We start from the raw sequence: 25104 nt of genomic DNA on the forward strand, positions 1-25104 counted from the left end.
GATATACTGACAAAGTAGTGGGTTTTGAGTCTAAATTGCCATTTGTGACCTGAACATGCAAATTGTGGTGCAGTAAAAAGCACATATTTACTCTTCCATCATCTCCCTCTCTCCTCTAGCTGTCGGGGGGGATCACTTCAAGATCAGTCCAGATGTGGATTGTGTGAGCAGATTCAGACAGATCACCTGTGGACACAACAGCTATTGGGACCAGTCTGTGGAATCAGGAGTCTTTGCCTGTCCCCACTGCAGAAAGAGGCCTAAGACACGTCCTGGTCTACATCAACACACAGAGGAATCCATGAAGAAGGGAGCAGTGGGTGATGTTCTGCACAGAGTCTTAGAGAAACACAAAACCAGCATGAAGAACAGATACGAGAGCTTATTTGAGGGATTCAAAACACGAGAGAATAAAACTCTCCTGAACAGGATTTACACTCAGCTCTACATCATAGAGGGAGAGCGTGAAGGAGTGAATGAAGAACATGAAGTTCTACAGATTGAAAAAAAACTCTGGGACCAACACTGGCAAGATACACCAATTAACTGCTTAGATATCTTTAAACCTGTACAGTGCACTGTAGGAGAAATGGAAGAAGACAGCACAAGAACTATGATGGCTGAAGATGTGAGGTATGAAGAAAGAGAAGAACATAAAGGTCCACAAGTGCAAAAACTCAGAACTGTACTGACTAAAGGTATTGCTGGAATTGGAAAAACAGTCTCTGTGCAGAAGTTCATTCTGGACTGGGCTGAAGGAAAAGCCAATCAGGATGTAGATTTGATGTTCGTGCTTCCATTCCGAGAGCTGAACCTGATTAAAGATCACCAGTACAGTCTTCATAGACTTCTGTGTGACTTCCATCCTGAGCTCAGAGACCTGGACACAAAGTTATATGATGAGTGTAAAATAGTGCTCATATTTGATGGCCTGGATGAAAACAGAATTCCACTGAGCTTCTTACAGTGTAAGAACCTGTCAGACATAACCAAGCTATCAACATTGGATGTGATAATGACAAACCTCATCAAAGGAGAGCTGCTTCCTTCTGCTCACATCTGGATAACCTCTCGACCAGCAGCAGCCAGTCAGATCCCTCATCAGTACATCAACCGTGTGACAGAAATTCAGGGATTTAATGACCCACAGAAGGAGGAGTACTTCAGAAAGAGAATCAGTGACCAAGACCAAGCCAACTTGATTATCTCACACATTAAGCAAACAAGGAGCCTCCACATCATGTGCCACATCCCAGTCTTCTGTTGGATCTCAGCCACTGTGCTTCAGCACATAATGAAACAAGGTAATACAGAAATTCCTAAAACTCTGACTGCAATGTACACACACTTCCTGAGCACTCAGACCATCATGAGGAATGACAAGTATGAGGAAAATTGTGAAATAAATCCAATTGGTCTCTTGGAATCCAACAGAAAGTTGCTTCTGAAACTGGCAGGACTGGCATTCAAACAGTTGATGAAGGGCAATGTGATGTTCTATGAAGAAGATCTGAGAGAGTGCGGCATTGATGTCACTGAGGCCTCAGTGTACTCTGGCATTTGCACTGAGATCTTTAGAGAAGAGTTTTTGCTTTATCAGAAGAAGGTCTACTGCTTTGTTCATCTGAGCTTTCAGGAGTTCCTGGCTGCTCTCTGTGTTTCACTGCTATGTTAGCCAGAAGATAGAGGAACTGCAGTTTTTAAAGCCACGGAACACAAAGTGGTCTGACAGAGTTTCTTTGGAAGAGATGCTAAGAGGAGCTGTGCGTAAAGCCCTAAAGACTGAGAATGGAAACCTCGATCTATTTCTCCGTTTTCTGCTGGGCATTTCACTGGAGTCCAATCAGCAGCTCTTAAAAGACCTGACTCAAACAGTGAGCAGCTCAGAGAGCATCAAGAAAACAGTTCAACACATTAAGCGCATAATACAAACAGAGGACCTTCCTTCTGACCGATCTATTAACCTTTTCCTCTGTCTCACTGAAATGAATGACCAGTCTTTATCCAGGAAAATTCAGAACTATCTAAAATCAGAGGATTCCTCAAAAAAGAAATTCTCTTCTGGAGAGTGTTTGGCTCTAGCTTACATGCTTGTGACTTCAGACGAGGTGCTGGATGAGCTCAACCTGAAGAATTACAGCACAACTGAGAAGGGTTATCGGAGGTTGATCCCAGCTGTGAGCAACTGCAGAAAGGCTATGTGAGTGTTATATCTGAATTATTGTATTTTAGTATTTGAATTGATGAGGGTCAAGTTGCTAAATATCTTTTCTATTTAATAATTGTATAGGATGGCTAACAAATCGTGCAAATAACAAACTGCCTCAGTCTATATATTAGAAATATTCCATTTAGGTGAAACATCATTATCTTTGGAGATTACGCCTCAGTAACTCTGACCTGTCACAGATGCACACATCACTGCAGTGCTGCAAGTCCCACTGACAAAACATTGAAAATCTCTTTAAGACAGTGTCACATTCCATAATGCAGTTATTATGAACAACAACCAAACAAATGACAGTAAAGTGGCATAATAGCAATGTGTAAATGTAAGAGAAACTTTGATTGTGCAAGCAGATGAATCTAACTTTTTAGGAGTGCATTGACAGAGTATTTGAAAAGGATCAGTCAAAAGTTGGTGAAGGACGTGTCTTTTGAGGATGTGGGGGAATTATCTACTGTTTTCATCACATCTTCATCATTATAATTTTGATTTTGCATTTGAAACCTAAACATTTGAGCTATATCTTCTTTTTGTGCCTGTGCTTGTGACAGTTTTAACAAAAAATATCACATAGTGGGTACAAAAACATATGATAGTAGTGTTTATTTTTTTGGCATATTAACATTTAATATGTTGTAAATTTAGTTAAGTTTAAATCATTTTTGACTTTAACCTTTTTCACCCTTCAGCCCCAGTCCTGCAGAATGTCCGGGCACAAGCCTGCTCAGATAAATAATTGAGGGGAAAAATGATGCAGTTTTGATTCTATTTAAGCCCTATTTTTAGAGACTCTGCTATTTGTATTTGGTCTATGGACAAATTGTATGTGTAGAAACTGAACATACACCACCGGAAGTGAATATAAAATGATGGAAGTTGGTGTATTTCCAGAATGGAAGTGGGGTTGTCTTCTTAACCATTTTTGTGCACCTAATAATCATATTGCTATTATTATACTGTTATGATGATTATTGTACTCTTAATGTTAACAGGAATAACATTTATATTTCATTATATTCTTGTACATATGAAGAATTAAACTGTTTATAAAGAACCATGTTTGCATTGCAGAAATAAAAGAGTAAAAAGTATTATAGAAGTGATAACATCAGAATTAAATATGTTGCATTTTAGAAACCCTAAAAATGTGTAGAAGTGACAATAACATTGTTAATAATATGCACTTTTGTAATTTAGCAGCAGAAAAAAAATTATGTATATACAGAAATGAAAACAGGATTTTTAAAAGAGTAAAACAAAGATTAGGGTAAAATTATAAGACAATTATAAAACAAAACTACCAAGAATGAACGTACCATTTGATGTATCACTTTAAACAGTCCTATGCAGAGAACTGACAGGTAGGAAGATGAATCGGTTATTTCAGAGAGGCACTACAGAGTAGACACAGGTTAAAGAGATGACCAAAGGATGGCGCTAGAATGGAACTGAAACAGAGAAAGGAATGGAAAGGGTGGAATGCTATTTCACACATACATATCATTATTATCGATTCATGTGAGCTTGAATTCCACAGTTTTTGTTTTAACTGTAGCATTTCGTCTTGTAGACTAGCTGGCTGTAAACTCACCATGAACTCCTGTGAAACTCTCTGCTCTGCTCTGAAATCGACAAACTCGCCCCTGAAAGAACTGGACCTTAGTAACACTGGACTGCAGGACTCAGAAGGGAAGTTGGTCACTGCAGGATTGAAGAGTTCAAACTGTGTACTGGAGATTCTCAGGTGAGCTTTCTGTAAATTCATTCCTATAAAAAAAGTTAACTGTGCACTCAAAAGTCTAGTTGAAATGTAGCCCCTCCATTCAGTGATACTTAAAGCTTCATCTCCAATACACATGTATGCATGCTACGTAGGCTGTAACGCCTCACAGTTGGTGCTTCAGTTGTAAAGGATTTCAGGAATAAAGTGATGACACAAGCAGACATTAACAAAGCTAATTAGGTAGCAAATGTCAGTGAACAAAGAAGCTTGCTAGCATTGGCACATGGTGGACTGACTTCTCCTAAACCCAGAGAGATTTTTTTGCTTTAGGTAGGCTAGTATCCCCAGTAATTTTTAAAAACTTAAGCTATAGCACATCAGCTCCACAGTTCAGAATATTTTCTCTGCCATTATTTTTTTCAAGAGCAAATTTTTTTCACAGTGGCTCAGAAAATAGTTTGTAACTCCTTCATTTGGCATTTTTTGGGAGAAACGGTTTGTCTTCTTAACCAGTTTGTGCATCTAATAATCATATTGTTATTGTACTATTATCATAATTAATGTGATCTTAATAATAACAGGAATGAGTTTGTTCAATTGTTCAGTTGCAGATGTAAACTGTTTGTACAGAACCATGTTTACAGTGCAGAAATCAAACTAGCAGTAAAAAGCATTAAGGAGTGATAACATCAGCATTAAATATGCTGCATTTTAGAAACCCTAGAAATGGCAGGGCTGCTGGAGCTTTTAAACTCTATCAGCTCACCGTCTGCTCTGTTAGACCCTCCTACTTTGTTGGTCGACCTTGTAGACGTGAAGTCTGAAACAGTAGCTCATCTGCTGCTGCAGTTTGTGTTGGTCATCATTTAGTCCATTTATTCAGCTTAGTTTCTCATTAACTGTGAACTAATTGCTGGTTTTTACATCACTAATGAAGAGATTTTACTCATATAAATAACATACAAACTAGTACTTATTAATTTCTCCTGTTACTTATCTGTAAATTATTCTACTGATTTATTGTTATTAATTAATAACTGCTTTGTGTTCTTCTAGTGAAATTATCATTTTCTACTAATTATACTGTGAACTCACGATTAAGACTTGACTAATTACTCTTAATTTTAATTAATTTTGTTTATTTTAAATTCTACACAGTAAGCTGAACACAATTCACTTTTCTTTGGTTAAACTAAACCGTCTTTCACACTGACACTTCTCATCCAGTGACAGGTTGTTTTGGGACCTAAGAGTGGATTTCATGGCAGTGCTCTAAAAAGGAGCCCTTCTGTCACCTTAAAATTTAAGATAATGAGAGAACAAAGTGACAGATGCTGCCAATATGTGTGTACAGTATATCACTCTTATCAGTGGAACCTGTCTGCATATGTCTTTGAGTAAGTGACCTGTGTTTTAGGCCTGACCAGCATGTCCAGTTAAGGTTCTCCTGTGATTTACAGTAATGTGTATCAGCTCTTCTTAATCATGAATGTGTAGTATAATTAATACATCAGTAGAGAAGATCATGACTTTACTTGGAGGGAAACAAAGTAGTAATTAATGAGATTAATATGAGATTAATTAACAGATAATTAACTTGAATGACTAAATTAACAAATGACTAAATCATCTTAGCTGGCAAGCAGCAAACCAAGCTGAGCCCAGTTCTGAGTGAGGACCAGCTGTTCCAACCACCTTTCCGTGAGACTGTGTGTGCTTGTGTATGTCTGTCTGCCCGGCGATGGACAGCATTTTTGCCATCTTACTGTTGTTACGTTAAAAACCAAATAGAATTGTGAAGATTTTGCCAATGTAATATTATCTAGCTTGTAAACTCTACAATACTTGTATTGCTCGAGTTATTAGCATATATGCTGGCAACCATAGAATGAATGAATGTTTTTTTTTGCTTGTATTTTCACATTTAACAAAAAAGATTTAATGAATTTGACTTTATACATCATTATTGGTGAGCAAGCTTTGGTGAGTGTGTGCATGTTGAAATGAACTTTGAGTGCGTCTCATATTCTTCATGACCAAGATGGCGGCGCATGAACAACGCGAGGCTCAGCGTCTCTCCAGAATCTGCTTTTTAACGGTTTTCTATCTACTTTTGACTGGAGGAGGTGGATCGTCTGGCTGAGTGGTGCGACACTAACAACCTTCTGCTCAACGCTGAGAAAACTAAGGAGCTCATTGTGGACTTCAGAAGGAATGCTGACCCACATCCACCCATCCACATCAAGGGGACGGCAGTGGAGCGTGTGAACAGCTTCAAGTTCCTTGGTGTCCACATCTCCAAGGATCTCACCTGGACGACCAGCTGCTCCAAGCTGGTAAAGAAGGCTCACCAGCGCCTCTTCTTTCTGAGGAGGCTGAGGATGAATCACCTGTCCTCAGACATCCTGGTGAACTTCTATCGCTGCACCATTGAGAGCATCCTGACCAACTGCATCACAGTATGGTATGGGTGCTGCTCTGCCTCAGACCGGAAGGTGCTGCAAAGGGTGGTGAAAGCTGCCCAGCGCATCATCGGTGCGCCACTTCCTGCCATAGAGGACATCTACAGGAAGCGGTGTCTGAAGAGGGCTGGGAAAATCATCAAAGATCCCATTCACCCAGCACACAGACTCTTCACCCCCCTGCCCTCTGGGAGGCACTACAGGAGCCTCCGGACTAAGACCACCAGGTACCGGAATAGCTTCTTCCCAACAGCTGTCACACTCCTGAACTCTGCCTCCTGACATCTAAATAACAATGGACTGTACCCTAACACACAGACTTACACACCACTCAACACCACTTACCAGCACTTACATCTGCTGTATACACTGCCCATTATTGTATATACTGTGTAAATACTCTACCTGTTCATAAGTACATACTTATCCCCCTTCATATTTATAACCTGTTCATAGTACTTTATACCCCCTCATATTTATAACCTGTTCATAGTACTTATACCCCTCATATTTATAACCTGTACATTCTTGTTTATAACCTGTATAACCCCTTCATGTTCATACACCCTCATATTTTTTTAACCTGTATATACTATACTTACTGTACATTGTAAGATATATATTTATATTGCTGCTAAGCACTTCTGGATGGATGCAAACTGCATTTCGTTGCTTTGTACCTGTGACATACGCAATGACAATAAAGTTGAATTCTATTCTATTCTATTCTATTCTATATTGTGCTGTTACTGTGTTTGTTACTGTGTGAATTTAGTGCTCACCTGGGCAACACCTGGGTCAGGGCAGCTTGAGTACCCTGCACATAATGCCAGGCAGCTGATCCAGCAAAAATAGGCTTGAAAGTCTGATTTTTTTTTTACTTGTTTACCAAGAATCTACAAATCCAATGGAAAGCTGTAGAAAACAGCAATGAAAGCATTCATGCTAGCACACCCTCAGTGCTGACTGAGCTAAATCTGTCTTCACTGAATCATTCCCAACAGTGACACAGTATATCAATCATTTTGGAGCAAATCCTTTTCTTCTCATTTGGGATGCTGACAGCAGAGTGGATAACTTTTTCTTAGAACGTCTAGGCTAGATGTTTTCTGACTGCTGTCACAGTAAGAGTCCTTTTAAAATTTAAAAACACCCTTTATTTTTTATTTTACTATAAATATCAAAACATTTTATGATAAAACATTTCTGGTTGGTAATTTGCACTTGTATATTATATTTTATTGCATTGTAGTTTATTGTATTGTTTTTTTAATTGTATTGCATTGAATGGCACAGAGTTCTGTGTTCAACTCTGCCCCTTTTTCTCTTGGTGTTTGCAGTGACAATTTGTTTCTAGCAGTATCTGAGCTCAGGACTGTCTCTTCTCTAAGCTATTGGTAACTAGCAAAGATATTTTCTCTAGATTGACAAAGCACTTCTTATAAATCACTCTGGATAAGAGCGTCTGCTAAATGCTGTAAATGTAAAACTCGGGCAACACCTGGGTCAGGGCAGCTTGAGTACACTGCACATAATGCCAGGCAGCTGATCCAGCAAAAATAGGCTTGACGGTCTGATTTTTTTATTTGTTTACCAAGAATCTACAAATCCAATGGAAAGCTGTAGAAAACAGCAATGAAAGCATTCATGCTAGCACACCCTCAGTGCTCTATTTCCTGATCCTGAAACTGAAATACCTCTGGAATTCATAGAGAGAAATATCAAATTTAACTAATAACAAAATTAATTATTTTGGATTAATGAACTGTTCTAGCTGTTTTACATGAAAATATTTCTGTATGGAAGCTGCAATGCTGCATATACATGGTAAGAAAGATGAAAGCATGAGTTAAACATCTACAGCTGATTAAACTGCCACTTTACTGAAGGAATATTAAAAGCAAACTTGAAGAACTTTGTGAGAAAACATAACAAGCTGCTGATTTTATTGCCTTTATTTATCCTACTGTCACCCAGTTGAACCATCTGAAGCTACAGACATGCAAGATAAGTTCTAAGTGTGTTGTCTAACATTACAATGTAAATCCTTTTTTCTAATTTGCTTTTATAAGGTATATATTAACTCTTTGCAGACTACCTTCATGTAATATTGGGAGATCATCTTGTGAAAATCTGGGATCAGCTTTACAGCTGGTAAACTCCTCCCTGAAAGAGCTGGACCTCAGCAACAATGACCTTCAGGTTTCAGGAGCAGAGCTGCTCTCTGCTGGACTGAGGAGTCCACACTGTAAACTGGAGATACTCAGGTGAGATTTTATTCTTAATATTCAGGGCTTTACCAGCTCATCTTTTTACAACAAAATTATGTTTTTGGTGAATTTAAAGAAGCAAACATGCTTAAAAGAAAACTTTATATTTAAATTATCCAATATATTTAAATAGATCCAAGAATACAAAAGTGAAGCATGAGGGAAAATCTCCAAAAGGTGAAAAGAGAAAGGTGAAACAGACGAGGCTAAATAAAAGATCCCTCCCACCATGAATATGTTTTAGAATATTAATCAAACCTGTCTACCAGAAGTCTTATGCTGAAATTAATAACTGACCAACACAACAACAACAGTGTAATTGGTGACTGTCATTCTAAACAGAAGAGAGACGACCTAATAGCACAGAGGTGACATCGCGATTTAACACAAACGACTAAACCATGTGGCTTTAGCCAGCAGGCTGCAAACATAATTGGACTAAGTATTGATGAGGACAAGCCACTTCAGTGACCTTTCTGACAAACTTGAGGTTGACAACTCAGTGAGAAAGCAGAAAATTGGCCAAAAGCTCTGTAAACATATTTCCAGTATTATACTATTACACCACGGTCCACAGTCTCTTGTTGATTTATTGATTCAGTGACTGACTGATTCTCGGTTCCTGACACCAGTTGTTGAAACACACATGCTTAAGTACACCTACTTAAACGAAGCAAAGTCTATCATCATCATCCATCAGTGTAGGACTATAATAATAAATAATGAAAGAAATGGAAGTAGCATATTTTTTTAAACATGTAATGGGTAATTTCTCTCTTGATCAGCTGATGGGCCCAGATCTGATCTTGATAAATTTACAGAAAGGCTGTGGTCAAATTAATTGTGAAATTTCATTTTGCTATAATGTGGCTTTGGGATGAGTTAATTAAAGTCATTTTTTATTGGATGACGGTGATATATGCATTCATATTAGGGCCTATGAGCAAAGTTTAAAAATATAAAGTTAAAAATATTCTATTATGGATGGGTTGTGCAGAGAAGTTTTTATCTTTTGAAATAAAAATTCAAATTAGATCTGTGGGGTTAAAAGGTCCCTATTATCATATTACCTTAAAATATTATTTATTTAGGTAAAGCACAAAATGTAAAGTGATTTAGCGAAATTACCTTGACTCTAACTAGCATTAGTTTTGCATAGTAGTGATCATTAAAAAGAATTAGGCTAGAATTTATGTTGCTGGAGGAATGTTAAATCCACAAAAGAACTGTAAAGATTTAGCCAGTGTAATATCATCTAGAATGGAAGCTGTATTGCTGGTGGTATTAGCATATATGCTGGCAACTGGAGAAGAAGTGGTGTTGCTCAGATTTTTACACCCTCAACGAAAAAAAAAGAGTTTGATTTTACACAGGATGTTTGTTCGGTCTTATACTGTGCTAGTAACACCCCTAAAATCCGTTATGGTCCAAATATAGTGTTCAGTACTGATCTAGTTAAATCTGGATTCATTCACAGCATTAGATACAGCACAACAATCATTTTTAAACAATTCAACAAGAAGGCAGATATTTTTGATCTCCTGAGCTTCTTGTTTGGGATGTTGATAGAACAGTGTAGAACTTATTATTAGAGGCTAGAACATCACTGCTATCACAATAATAGTCACTTAAAATTTTACTGATTGGTATCACTGTAAGGTGCCCAGCCTGCACTGCCTGCTGGCAGCAGAGGGTGACGGTGGCGAGGAGCCATGGACTAATTAAGCTCTCTGGATTCACCTTTGGGCTCCCCCTACTTAAGACTGTGGCAAACAGCAGCGTTTGTCACCCCTTTGTAGAGGGGTGAACAGTACAGTACTTAGCCTTGCATAAGAAAAGAGAAGAAACTAAAGACTAAAAAGAGAGAAAAAGAGGGCTGAGAAAAGAAACTGCCTCAAAAAAATAATAAGAAAGAAGAAGAGGGCTGAAGGAAGAAGAAATCAGAAAAGAGGACTACTGTCCCAGAGTCTACCTTCCTTGCACTCCACTGAAGGAGGTGTATTTTGTTTTCCCTTTTTATTTCATCCTTCTAACTCATCCTTTGCTTGAGCACGCTGGTTCCAGCATTCCTTTGTTTGACGTTCCCGCCTTTTTAGCTTTCGCTTTCCCTTCCTTGAAGGGCTTCATCGACAGTTACCTGTGTGTTCTGGTGGTGCAGCGGTAACTCCACAGGCTGCCGATGGGTACAGCAGCGGTTTGAACCTGGCTCTGGGTCACCTCATTTACAACGTCCAGTACACACAATCCTTTACCCCTGTAAATCTCCTTTCTCCCCCTCTTTTTTCTCACTGGCTTTCGGTTCTGCGCTTGGCGTCCACCAGACACTGAGGACAAATTGAGTGAAAGGTGCATAATGCCAGGCAGCTAATGGTGATCCAGCATAATTTGGCATGCCTGTCTGTTGGGTTTTTTGTGCTGTGTTTCCTCAGGATCAAGAACCAGTGCAACATTTTTAGGCCACAGCACTGCACAGTTAGTGTTTTACAGTTTTCTACAGGTTCCTGCTTTACCACCATTGACAGTCATTAATGCCTTCACTTTAGAACAGGTAGACAGCCCAGCTCTCCAGTGCTGAGGCTCTCCAGGGTTTGGCACCAGTGGCTGAAAGCACAATAGCACATGATGTAGGATTAATGAACTGTTCAAGCTTTTTATATGAAAAGATTTCTCTATATCAGCTGCTATGCTCCATACGCATGGGAATAAAGATGAAAGTATGAGTTAGACCACTACAGCTGATTATAGTGCCTTTTATTAAAGGAATATTTTCAGCTAACTTGATCCACTTTGTGAGAAAATGTAACAATCTGCTGACTTCTATCCTTCTGTCACTTAGAGGGACCATCTTACTAAGCTACAAGTATGCAAGATTATTTGTAACTATGTTGTTTAACATTATGATATAAATATATATTTTTTGGAATTTCTATTTATAAGATGTGTTCACTCTTTGCAGACTCCCTTCATGTAATATTGGGAGGTCATCTTGTGAAAATCTGGGATCAGCTTTACAGCTGGTAAACTCCTCCCTGAAAGATCTGGACCTCAGCAACAATGACCTTCAGGATTCAGGAGCAGAGCTGCTCTCGGCAGGGCTGAAGAGTCCACACTGTAAACTGGAGAGACTCAGGTGAGACTTAATTTTTGATATTCAGTACTTCATCAACACATCTTTTTACATTAAAAGAAATTGGTTTATTGAACTTAAAGCATCATACAAAATTACATGCTTAAAAGAGAATTCCTAGATAACAAGATCAATGTTAACAAAGAAAGTGAAGCATGAGGGAAAAACTCAAAAAGGTGAAACAGACAAAGCTAAATAAAAATATCCCTCCCAATGTGACTGTTTTGGGATATTCATCAAACCTGGCTACAGTCAGAGGTCTGTTAAATGCTGACCAATGCAACTATTAAAACAAAATAAAGCACAAAGTATTTGAGATTTATCCTGAACTTTTTGATTTTGTTTAAAGAGAGAGCCAAATACATTCAGTGTTATGAGCATAGCAGTATTTAATGCATAAATGTTTTAATTTGTTTTATTAGTCTTGGAATGTACTACTGCTACAATAATGCAAGTTGCTGATGCCACTCTTATCAGATTTCAGTGTTATGATTTTATATAAATATGTTCATATTATGTTGAGCAGGCAGTAATGGAGACACAGATTGTATCTGTAATAGAGATGCAGACAATCCACTAATATATATTTTCTTAAAAAGTTGTAGTTTTACAGTGACTTCTTCAGTGAATTGTCCCTAGAAAAGCTGCTGACATTCAGTTTGTAACAGAAACTACATACTCACATTCACTGACATATCCAGGACTCTCTGAAGACCTGGAGTGACATTTTTTTTCTTGCGTCACTGGTAACACCTACTAAAATGATATTGGTTGACCGCTCTGTTACTTCTTAATTATGTTGTTTTGAAATGTAAGTTAGAAAAGCATAAATACTTTTTTCTTACTCCCATCATGAATTCTCATTTGGCTGTTGATAATCCAGACTGTGTGATCTTAAGGAAAAGACGGTCTTTTATCATTGTGTTAATATTGTGTCTTTATGTCTTTTATTATATTAAAATATTTCTCTAAATAAGCTTCTATGTCCAATGTTTATGGTAACAAAGATAAAAACATGAGTGAAACAGCTGTTGTCTATTACAGTTCCACTTTTATTTATAAGTAAACTTGGACCATTTTTCAGAAAAGGATCACACTGTTGACTTGTTCCTCCTCTTGTCACTTAATGGAACTATCCTAGCTTGTAGTTACAGATGAACAAATATTCGGTCAATGTCTTTGATTGTTCATAAGATACTAGATGTGTTCCTTTGCAGACTAGATTCATGTAATCTTGGAGAAAAATCTTGTGAAATACTGGGATCAGTACTGCAACTGGTAAACTCTTCCCTGAAAGATCTGGACCTCAGTAACAATGACCTTCAGGATTCAGGAACAGAGCTGCTCTCTGCTGGACTGAAGAGTCCACACTGTAAACTGGAGATATTCAGGTGAGATTTCTGGTAATTCCTTCTTGATATGCAATGATGTATGAATGTGTAAGAATGTGTGTAAAATTTCCCTGTTAATATATAAGGCAGTGCAAAAATCAGAGGCCAATAATTAATTTTCAGTTAAAATTATTATGTATAGATTATTATTTTTTAGGAGATATTTCTGAGGAGAGTAGATGGAAATTATCCATTTGTATAATAAAGGAGAAAATTAAAGGAAATTTGTTGCAAAAACAAGAATTTCCAAAACTGGGTGTAAAACAATGAAGAGTGACATTCCTAATCGGGTCCAAAAATGAGCGTGCACTTCTCCGACCTGCCCAAATGTATTACTTGTTCATAACCAAAAAGATTAAAATTGTTTTAAAAATTGTTTTAAGCTTTGGCCACTTAATGTAAATTGTACACTTATGCACAGAACATTATATAATTAACAGAATCAGTGGAATGTCTAACAACAAAAATCTGATTGCCTAAACCGCTTTTAAAGCCACTTGAAAATATTGTTCGTCCACACAACATGAAAACGTTAGGAAGTCACAGGTGGGAAAGCTGTGGTATGTTTATACAGCTGTGACTGTTTTTCCCAAAATGTCAGGCATTCAGGAGAAAATCAGGAAATCTATCTTTGAATTTTGCCAAAACATGCAGTGCTTCTAATATAAAGGGATGTCTGAAATTCCTATTTTAATCATTTTGTTCCAAGTGCACTCTTGGCAAAGCCGCTGTGTGCATGGCCTGATGCATATGACCGCATAGGTCAACTGAATTTTGTATTAATGCACTAGTTCATTAAATCCCACTGTGCTGTTCATGAATCCTTTTTAAAGATATTTCCAGCATTTTTTGATGTTTCCTGACTTGAATTATAGTCAACTTAGCAAGTAAAAGTACATAGAAAGTAGTATCTACTTATTTTTGGCTTACTTACTTACTTACTGTTTTCAAATTTGCTTTTTCATTTCATTTTCTTAGTTTTCTCAGTTTTTAAATCCTGATTTTCTCTGGATCTTTTAACAATTTTTTGAACTTCACTCTTGGAAACTCTAGATTTTCCCATGGTCTCCTTTGACTTTCTGCTTCTTTATGCAATTGAATGATCTCCTCTAGATACCGCCTACATTTTTTTAATAAACATGAATTATGTTTGTCTGTATGTGTGTTGCTATCGCTCACTACAGTCCCAGAATCTGTAACCCTCTGAAATTATAAAAAAAAATTACCAAACACTAAAAATTGGCCAGCTTTATGAAGATTTCAAATAAATAAATAAATAAAAATGAACACTCTCTTTTATCATCAACTATAAATACTTACTACCACAGATCTACCACAATGAAAACATTTTTCTGTCTTACACCAGCATAATTATGTGTAGTACACAGAATTTGCACATCAGAAAATTTGTTTTTGCTTTAGAGGATGTTTGCTTACGTTCTCTTAGAAAATCAAGAAACTGTAATTTGACCAGGAGTGGCCAAACTTTTACATATGACTTTAAATGCCACATCTCACACTTCACCTCTCTGTCTTTTCCCCTCCTCTCTGCAGGTTATCTGGTTGTATGATTACAGAGGAAGGCTGTTCTGCTCTGACTTCAGCTCTGAGTTCAAACCCCTCACACCTGAAAGAACTGGATCTGACCTACAACCACCCAGGAGATACAGGAGTGAAGCTGCTCTCTGCTAGACTGGAGGATCTACACTGCAGACTGGAGACTCTGAGGTACAGCTTTCTGTGTGTGTGTGTGTGTGTGTGTGTGTGTGTGTGTGTGTGTGTGTAATTACATCCATTTTCCTATACTGTAACATCAGGACTATAGTATTTTAGTGAGAGTAAACCAGCAGTTACTGTGCTATATTAAATGTAGGTGTAGTAAAATGGATGGATGTACTTATTATTAAAAAACTGCAGTACATTATCCAGTAATACAGTTTTTAGTACTGCACAAATAAAACTAATTCCCTAATGCAGTACTAAAATGTGCATTAGTATCCAGTAGTACCCTACTGCGTTCTGAATGGCTGTTTTTAATATTCCAGTAACACTACATTTGTGCTGTGTCAATTTTACTGTGTTTGTAATTAAAAGTTACAAAAACTGCAATGCTCTAGGATTACTGCAGTTGTGCTCTATTTGAATTAATTTAATAATGCAATTGATATTGCAGTACTAAATTGGATAAAGTAAAAACATGGTTTGACATAATGCAGTACAAGTATAAAGTGTAGGACTATTTATTACTACATTATATTTTTAACTGCATCTTTGAAAAATGCTGTATGGCAATGGCACCAACTACTAATTAAATGTATTTAAACTTTTGACTTTGAAGAAAGTAATAAAAATTGCCTTAAAAAATTCCTTCTCGTATTAGTCTGGAAATTAGCAAATAGAAATTATTTTAGTAATCCTAAATTGACCTAAAACGGAAAAAGTTTATTCTGATTTCATCTCAGTGAGGAAAAAATGCATGTGTGTCTTTTTATATAGTGTATGTAAACTTCTGGTTTTAACTCTGTATACACTGTATATATATAAACTCTGGTCCATCTGATCGAGATGAATTTAGAAGGGTTCCTTCAGCCAGTATGACTAAAAGCAGTCACTACCACTTGCTTTATTTCCAAACAATGTGGCATGTACTGTTGTTACCAGCTGACTGTATGTGGCAGCTCCCTGTATCATAAATCCCAGTGATTTCTGTAACTTTTGTTTACAATGCGAATTCATTAGAGTTTGTTTATACATTCTCAGTACTAACTAGGTAGGTTTGCTTACTAAATTAACAGATTCATTTCCCCACATCAGCTTAGTTTGAATAGCCAACATTATCTAGCTCTTTCTGTCATCAATCTATGGCTCTCCCACACCTCAAAACAAATATGACCGAGAAATGAAAACACAATGTGAAGCACACCACAGAGCTCAAACCCACTGCTTAGATTTCATACATTAACAACAACAGAGAAAGATGGATTCATGTTCTTTAATCCAAGTCCTTATGACACTAAACAGAGAATGCTGTATGTACAATGTAGGAGTGTCACATTACTGATGTCATAAGACAGCTAACGTTTACTGTTCATACCAAGTTGATGAAGCTGAGACACTGAACTGCTAACACTTCTGCACCTGTAGCCAGCTAGCTTAACATTAACTACCAGATAATCTTCTGTTAAAAATCTGAAATATTACAAAAATCCTGGTGTCCTGTATGTGAAACAGACAATGGCTTTGTGTTAGACCACTATAAACAGCTTAGGAAGTTTGGAATCTTTATCTCAGTATCTCATGCTACATAAACAGCGTCTTCATGTATGTATTATTGCTGAAAGCTGAGCAAATAGTTCAGAGCAGAGATGAGAGGAACCTGAAACCCAGAATATTTACTGTTACACATTTCATTACACACGAAATAGGTGAGAATGTTGCCTGATACCTGAAATATTGTTCTGCAAAAGTTGTGAGAAGATTTGAGCCTAAAAAAATTAATAATACATTTTTAGTGGAGAGATATATTGTAAGGTCAAATAGTCCCAAAGAAACCTTTTCAGATTTATAACTATTTTACCATCATAAACACTACATATAAACATTCTGAAGACGTGTGTAGGGGCACTGATCATTTTACACTGTAAATGAACTGAGTACATCTGTGTTGTTGACATCGTGAACTCCTGGCTCCGTCTCCACTTTTGTAAAGATGTTAAGTTTCACTGCAGTGAACCATTTCACATTAAACCAGTCTGACTGAATGATGCAGAAATGTAGGAATATCAGTGGAATTCCCTTTAAAGCCAGTTGTTTAACAGAAATCCCAGAATCCCTGAAGGTTCTTTACTGATTGAACATTGTCTCATTAAATTCACAGCGTAGTCGTCTGTTTAATGATGTAGACTAGGATCCCATCTGAAGCTCATCCAGTGCCACATTCTGCTAAATCTCAGTGATCCACGGGTTTTTTGGCACCCATTTAATTTTTGCTCATAACTTTTTCTTTGAATGTAAAAGAAAATATGATAAATATTTGTGACCAGTGATTTAATTCTGTTCATCCTGACTTGCTAACACAAACTTTCCTCTATACATAATAATTTTAGTCCATCAGTGTTAAACTAATTTATTACAGTCCAGTATAATCTACTTAGTTATATTTTAATGGTGTATAACTGTATTAACTGAAAACTGGTTTAATCTGCGCTGTATCATTTTAATGTCTTAACTCTGGCTTTGACACTGACTTAGTTAAACTGAAGTGTGTATCACTAGGGGGAGTGAGGGTGGGCTGCAGGGAGCAGTCCTACCATCCTGTAAGCATAAGGTCTAACAGTTTGACCGACCCCCCCCTCGTTCATCATCCTCACTCCGTCTGGCTGGTTCCACAAGGAAAGACGGTGCTTTTAACTCCTTAGTAAAGATAAACATTAATAACTTCAGCCTAACAGTTTGTAATTTCTGAGCTTTGTTGCTCACCAGGCGTTTAAACTGGCACAGTAACGTGAAGTTAAACTGTCTGTGTGTCTCTTTTCATAGTAACCTACTGTTGTAGCCACGACCCAACCTGCTCTTCCAGGCCACAGTCCTGTACGATGGCTCTGCCATGGCCCGGCCTGCTAGCCACAAGCTAACATGTTAGTTGTAAGCTAACACACCAGATGAGAAATAACTCGCTAGCCGTGACCTAAACTTCTAACATGAGCTGACGCGGTAGCCATGACCAAATGTTGTGTTTGGTCAATAATCATTTGCATATAAATAAAAATGATTATTGTATTATTATCTAAACCACACAAACATGTACAGAGCTAAAACTGCCTAAATCACACATGATCACCAAACACACTTAAAGCCGAAAACACTTATTAATGGTAAGTTTTTTTCATTATCATGTAAAAAAGTATATTTCACTGTCAGATGCTGCTTTGAAGGCCACAGAATAATATCTGAAGATTAAAATGCCTCTAAAAGCCCCTTTATAGAAGAGTATTACACGAGTATGTTTCCCAACTGCCAGTCAGAACTTTGGAATTACTTGTCATATAATAACAGTGTTGACTGAAATATTATAAACTAGACACCAAAGCACAAACCAAAGCTTTGCTCAGAAGTGAAAGTACTTTGGGAATGAACAGAAATTATGACATGGCAAAATCGTTGAACATTCAAAAGTTTTTTGTAAACCTGTAAAGTTTTCATTATACTACACATGTAGCTGTAACATAATGGGCTTTATGTTGTTCAAAACAACGATTTCAAAAGTACCAAAGAATAAATTCATTCAGATTTATTAGTAATTTCCCATCATCAGCACTACGTATAAGACGTGTATATATCGATGGTTTTGGAATGACTCATAGAAGTGATGTTCAGGCGTCCACATACTTTTGGCCATGTGGTCTATCTGCATCAGACCAGGGTCAGTCACAGTGTAAATATGCTATGATGGTCTCTTACCACTAAAGACAGGAGTAAAGGTAAATAGTGCAGCAACACTGTAGTCTGTCATTATAACCCACAGTGCACCAAGGTAGGTGGTCCTAATCAACTGTCAACTGACTGAAAGTGAACAAATAATGGTAGAAAGATGTTTATTTCTGTGTTTATTGATCAATAGTAACCACTGTTAATTGGTGCTGAGTTAGGTTGAAAGACAGTATGAGGCACTGTCATGTTGGTGGTCCTGTTAACTGAAATTCTGCAATAGGCAAAAGAAAAAACAGTAAAAGGGCGACTAACACACAAACACAGCTTAAAATAAAAACCTACGTCTTCTGCCAACAATAAAATTCAAAACATCTGTATTCCCACCATAAAATCTCCTGCAGGAATAGAAGCAGTTTTTAATAATCTAGTGAATCTGTTCCGCCTCCATTTACTGCGTTTGTCCTGCAGCATCACAATGATGGTGAAATAGTGGATAATCTGAAATTGTTTTATCCATTGATATTTTAATCCATTAAAATGATGTTTTAGGCCAAGACCTTCTCAAAACTCATAAAACAGCGCATCAGACATCAGGCAGTGAATTCATAACCACTTCATAGAAAAACTTTCCGTGAAGGAGCTTTTAAAGGTGGATGTCTGGTTCCCATCACCAACACTGTGAATAACTGACTCGCTAAGTTTCTCCAGAACAGATCATTTCACACCAAACCAGTCTGAGTTACTTTATTTACACCAGAACTATTTAACAGTGGAACTCTCCTTTAATGCACTGTAGAAAAGCAGAACTGTGTCTAACACCCAGCCTGACAGACAGCTAACAAGTTTCTACAACAGTATTAAGACACAGGCTTTAGATTTAAATACCAGCATCAAAAGATTCACTGAAAAACTGAAAAATACAAAGTAAAATATCTGACATGCTTTAAACGCCAGTTTATAAACTACAGCTGCCCAAAGTAACATTGAACTCTGTATGTGAAAGTGAAGATTCGTTATATACACCTTTATATATACACTGTAACAGTCCCATAGAGATGAGTGGAAATTAGCTTTATTGTAGTGATGATCAGTTTAACAAAGCCGACGTATGAGGTTGGTTTCCTAGACAGGAACTAAGCCTAGTCATGGACTGTTTTATCCTCTTAATGTAAAATCTCCACTCAAAATCCCAAAATAACGTCTGTTTTCAGGAGGACTTCATATTTCAGAATAGCTTATTCAAGATTATTCACCACACAAAGTAAATCTAATGTGTATTTTCATGGGGCCTGATGGTCTAAATGGGGTCTAGGTGGGACAGTATAGCCAAACAAGTCTAACATGGCTACCAGTAAATTAAACCAGTGGACGTTACTGGTTAGTGATGCTAACTGGAAATGCTGCACTGATACATACAGACGTATGACGTGGTCTGACGACCTCCTGTGTCATCTGACCCAATGCCTCTAACTTTTAAATGACTAGCTTTACAGGGGGACTTGCAGCAGCGCACAGACGCCGTATTTTAGCATGTTTTTCTCTCCTGACTGAGAAACGCTGCTGTTTTCAGTTCTAACAACAAAAATATACAGTGCAGCTTTAAGTTCTGAATTACTGAGACCTTCTGGAAATCCTCACAGAACCGACTCCTGCTTTCCTCACATCCTTCGTTAGTTTGGTCTCTGTTCTGAAAGTGTTTTGGAGAAACGAACCACTGAGAACATATTAAATTAGAACCACTGCTAGAACAGAGCTAATACTGTGATGGGCATGAAGGGGAGGGGTTGTGGGACAGCAATGTGAGCTGATGAGGATCAGGTGTGTAAGTAGAAAGGAGGGGGGGGGGGTTGAAAAGGGGGGGGAGAGCATGATGGCGTTGGCTGGAGCCGGGTGCGGGGCTTTTGTTGTGGTGGCGTTTCGTCAGAGTTTGAGGACTCGTGGTGGAATGGGGCAGCTGGAACGCGGTTGAAAGACTTTTGTGAACTTTGTGTGATGAACTAAGCGATTATTTTGGGTGACTATTTAACTAATAAAAAAAAACCCGAGCGAGACGCTGACCGGAAGAGGGCAAATATTATCTGGACGACGACGGACTTCGGCATTCCACGGGGGGGTCTCGACGGCCACCCGGCGAGGGAAGTCTGGAATATTTTTATTAAATTTTGTAGGTGTGAATGTGTGTGTGTGTGTGTGTGTATGTAGTGTATTGTCATTTAACTGCTCAGGGCTATCCTGTCAATCACAGTACAGGGTGTATCGAAGTGTTTTATCACAAGCGTGTGTGCGTGCAGTGTTAGTTTGCTGTGAGATATTTACATTGGAAAAGAGTGGCACGTGTTGCAGTGAAATTTACATCCTGGACTGTTGAGGGACTAAAGGTTAGCCCTTGTATGTTTTAACACATTTGATTGTTAATAAAGACTGTTATATGGAGATAATTTATACTTGCTGTGTGTGCAGGTGTGTTATCGGGCTCACCCGGACCAGACCGGGTATTTAAAGGTGGTGGCAGCGTATAATATTGGCCCAGTGGCTGAAAGCCCTCTAGTGGTTCCCAAAGGGAATTATAGGTATACCTTTTACAGGTATTCCTTTAGGGGCACCACATAATAAAAGTGGGGGATCATTACAATACTATTAGCTGCTCTTCCTTCTAAGTTATTCTAAACTTTCTCTGTCCCACCAAATAGATTCAAGAGAAGTTGTGCAGTTAGTAGATGATTCAGCAGGTTTTCACCTGGAAATTGAAACACTTCCATGTCCAGCCCTTCCCACTAATTCTTCTGAAGTCAGTCTTTAAACTGATTAAAGAACATCAGAATAACATCAGGAAGACTTTTCAGAGACTCTTCTGTTCGTCTGTAACGCGGCCGTTTGCCGACTGAGAGCAGCTCAACCACTCTGACATCACAGCGGTCAGACGGCGTGAAGCAGAAGGTTCTAAAAGCCCAGACCGGCCGCGCTCTGGGTCAGCGCCGCTTACCGACTGTGAGCTGAGTGATGACGACTTACTGCCAACTCCGTCCCAGAGCCCAGGATGTTGTGGTAGCTGTGATCTAACGAGCTGCTGTGACCCAAACCGACGGCCGGAGCCAAAGTCCCTTAATGTCCTTTCACCAACAGAACCTGCTGGATGGGAGTCAACATGCTAGTCATCATCTAACCTGCTAGCCATGAGCTAAAGCGCGAGACGCGACTGATCCCGCTAACGACGACCTAACGCTACGGCTAAAACCGCTAGCACGAGCTAACACGCTAGCTAACTCTCTCTCTCTCTCTCTCTCTCTCTCTCTCTCAGGGTGGATTATGGGGGGGAGATCAGGATGAAACCAGGACTAAAGAAATGTAAGTTTACACACACACACACACACTGTGTTAATGTCTCTTCCTGTGTTCAGATTCCTGTGATGTCACTCTGGACCCAAACACAGCACACACTCATCTCTCTCTGAGTGAGGAGAACAGAAAGGTGGTGAATGTGTTGGAGAGTCAGTCGTATCCTGATCATCCAGAGAGATTTGATGTCTGGAATTATCAGGTTCTGTGTAGAGAGAGTCTGACTGGACGCTGTTACTGGGAGGCTCAGTGGAGCGGACGTGTTAAAATAGCAGTGACTTATAAAGGAATCGGGAGGAAAGGAGGCAGTGACTGTCTGTTTGGACTGAATGAGAAGTCCTGGGTTCTGAGCTGCTCTAATAACAGATTCTCTGTCTGTCACAATAAGATCATCACTGCTGTCTCTGCTCCCTCCTCTCAGTCTAACAGAGTAGGAGTGTATCTGGACTGTCCGGCCGGCTCTCTGTCCTTCTACAGTGTCTCCACGGAAACACACAGACTGACCCTCTTACACACTTTCAGCTGCTCCTTCACTGAACCGCTTTACGCTGGATTTGGACTTGATGGTTCTGGCTCCTCAGTGCGTGTGAGATGAATATAGATGTGAGCTGTTGTTTGTAGGACCGACACTCACGTACTGAGATATTTCACAGTCACTGCCTGGAGATTTTGTTGTTCTCCATGTTTTATTATTTGTAGCTACATCGACTTTCTGTCCACTTTCTGCTGAAATTACAGAGATTAAATGAAGCTGCATGAAAATATTCTCTTCTACTGGGGATTAAACCGCTTCATGTGTTGATGGAATAATCTGTAAAACACTGTTTCAGAAGTTTTGGTTCATCAGTAAGAAGTTGTGTTTGACTGTTTCTCTGATTTCATGAATGTTGGGACCTTCAGCTTCACTCACTTCCCCACAAACTGAGATCATTTATTTTATTTCATTCTTTATTTTGTTGTTTTCTTCTGTTCCGCTTGTCTGCCGTGTGGAGCTGTACTAGCCACGCCCCCTCAGCAGCCGCGGGGCGGGACAAAGCCCGACTCTCCGCTATGATTGGTTGCTACTGGCAACGCAGCGCTCAGCAGGATTAACTCTTCGTTTGCCAGAAGGTTTTAAGTGTTAAACCATGTGAACTGCAAGAAATGCGGGTTACAAACAGAGACGCCGCACAAAACAAGCCGCTCAGAAAACGACGCCCAGCCGCTCAATGAGTTTAAAACGCGGAGACACAGCAACACGAATTTCACCACAACCGCTGCGGCTCAAACCGCGACTAAAGCTCAATCAGCAGAATCAGCGCAAAAACACAGAATCAGCGCAAAAACACAGAATCAGCGCAAAAACACAGAATCAGCGCAGAATCAGTGCAAAAACACAATCAGCGCAGAATCAGCGCAAAAACACAGAATCAGCGCAAAAACACAATCAGCACAGAATCAGCACAAAAACACAGAATCAGCGCAAAAACACAGAATCAGCGCAGAATCAGTGCAAAAACACAATCAGCGCAGAATTAGCGCAAAAACACAATCAGCACAGAATCAGCACAAAAACACAGAATCAGCACAAAAACACAGAATCAGCGCAAAAACACAGAATCAGCAGAAAAACACAGAATCAGCGCAAAAACACAGAATCAGCGCAAAAACAGAATCAGCGCAGAATCAGTGCAAAAACACAATCAGCGCAGAATCAGCGCAAAAACACAGAATCAGCGCAAAAACACAATCAGCACAGAATCAGCACAAAAACACAGAATCAGCGCAAAAACACAGAATCAGCGCAGAATCAGTGCAAAAACACAATCAGCGCAGAATCAGCGCAAAAACACAATCAGCACAGAATCAGCACAAAAACACAGAATCAGCACAAAAACACAGAATCAGCGCAAAAACACAGAATCAGCAGAAAAACACAGAATCAGCGCAGAATCAGCACAAAAACACAGAATCAGCGCAGAATCAGTGCAAAAACACAATCAGCGCAGAATCAGCGCAAAAACACAGAATCAGCGCAAAAACACAATCAGCACAGAATCAGCACAAAAACACAGAATCAGCGCAAAAACACAGAATCAGCGCAGAATCAGTGCAAAAACACAGAATCAGCGCAAAAACACAATCAGCACAGAATCAGCACAAAAACACAGAATCAGCACAAAAACACAGAATCAGCGCAGAATCAGCACAAAAACACAGAATCAGCGCAAAAACACAGAATTAGCGCAAAAACACAGAATCAGCGCAGAATCAGCACAAAAATACAGAATCAGCGCAAAAACACAGAATCAGCACAGAATCAGCACAAAAACACAGAATCAACACAAAATCAGTGCAAAAACACAGAATCAGCACAAAAACACAGAATCAGCACAGAATCAGCACAAAAACACAGAATCAGCGCAAAAACACAGAATCAGCGCAAAAACACAGAATCAGCACAAAAACACACAATCAGCACAAAAACAGAATCAGCGCAAAAACACAGAATCAGCACAAAAACACACAATCAGCGCAAAAACACAGAATCAGCACAAAAACACACAATCAGCGCAAAAACAGAATCAGCACAGAATCAGCACAAAAACAGAATCAGCACAAAAACACAGAATCAGCACAAAAACACAGAATCAGCGCAAAAACACGGAATCAGCAGAAAAACACAGAATCAGCGCAGAACCAGCACAAAAACACAGAATCAGCGCGAAAACACGGAATCAGCAGAAAAACACAGAATCAGCGCAGAACCAGCACAAAAACACAGAATCAGCGCAAAAACACAGAATTAGCGCAAAAACACAGAATCAGCGCAAAAACACAGAATCAGCACAAAAACACAGAATCAGCACAGAATCAGCGCAGAATCAGCACAAAAACACAGAATCAGCGCAAAAACACAGAATCAGCGCAGAATCAGCGCAAAAACACAGAATCAGCACAAAAACACAGAATCAGCACAGAATCAGCGCAGAATCAGCACAAAAACACAGAATCAGCGCAAAAACACAGAATCAGCACAGAATCAGCACAAAAACACAGAATCAACACAAAAACACAGAATCAGTGCAAAAACACAGAATCAGCACAAAAACGCAGAATCAGCACAGAATCAGCACAAAAACACAATCAGCACAAAAA

General features: G+C 38.8%; 1 pseudogene; it reads left to right on the forward strand.

The window, feature by feature from the left end:
* Positions 1-340: 340 nt before the first annotated feature.
* On the forward strand, positions 341-23235 carry LOC108437110 (annotated as a pseudogene).
* Positions 23236-25104: the final 1869 nt, after the last annotated feature.

Source organism: Pygocentrus nattereri, chromosome 12 (assembly GCF_015220715.1).
Source record: "Pygocentrus nattereri isolate fPygNat1 chromosome 12, fPygNat1.pri, whole genome shotgun sequence".
Lineage (NCBI taxonomy): Eukaryota > Metazoa > Chordata > Actinopteri > Characiformes > Serrasalmidae > Pygocentrus > Pygocentrus nattereri.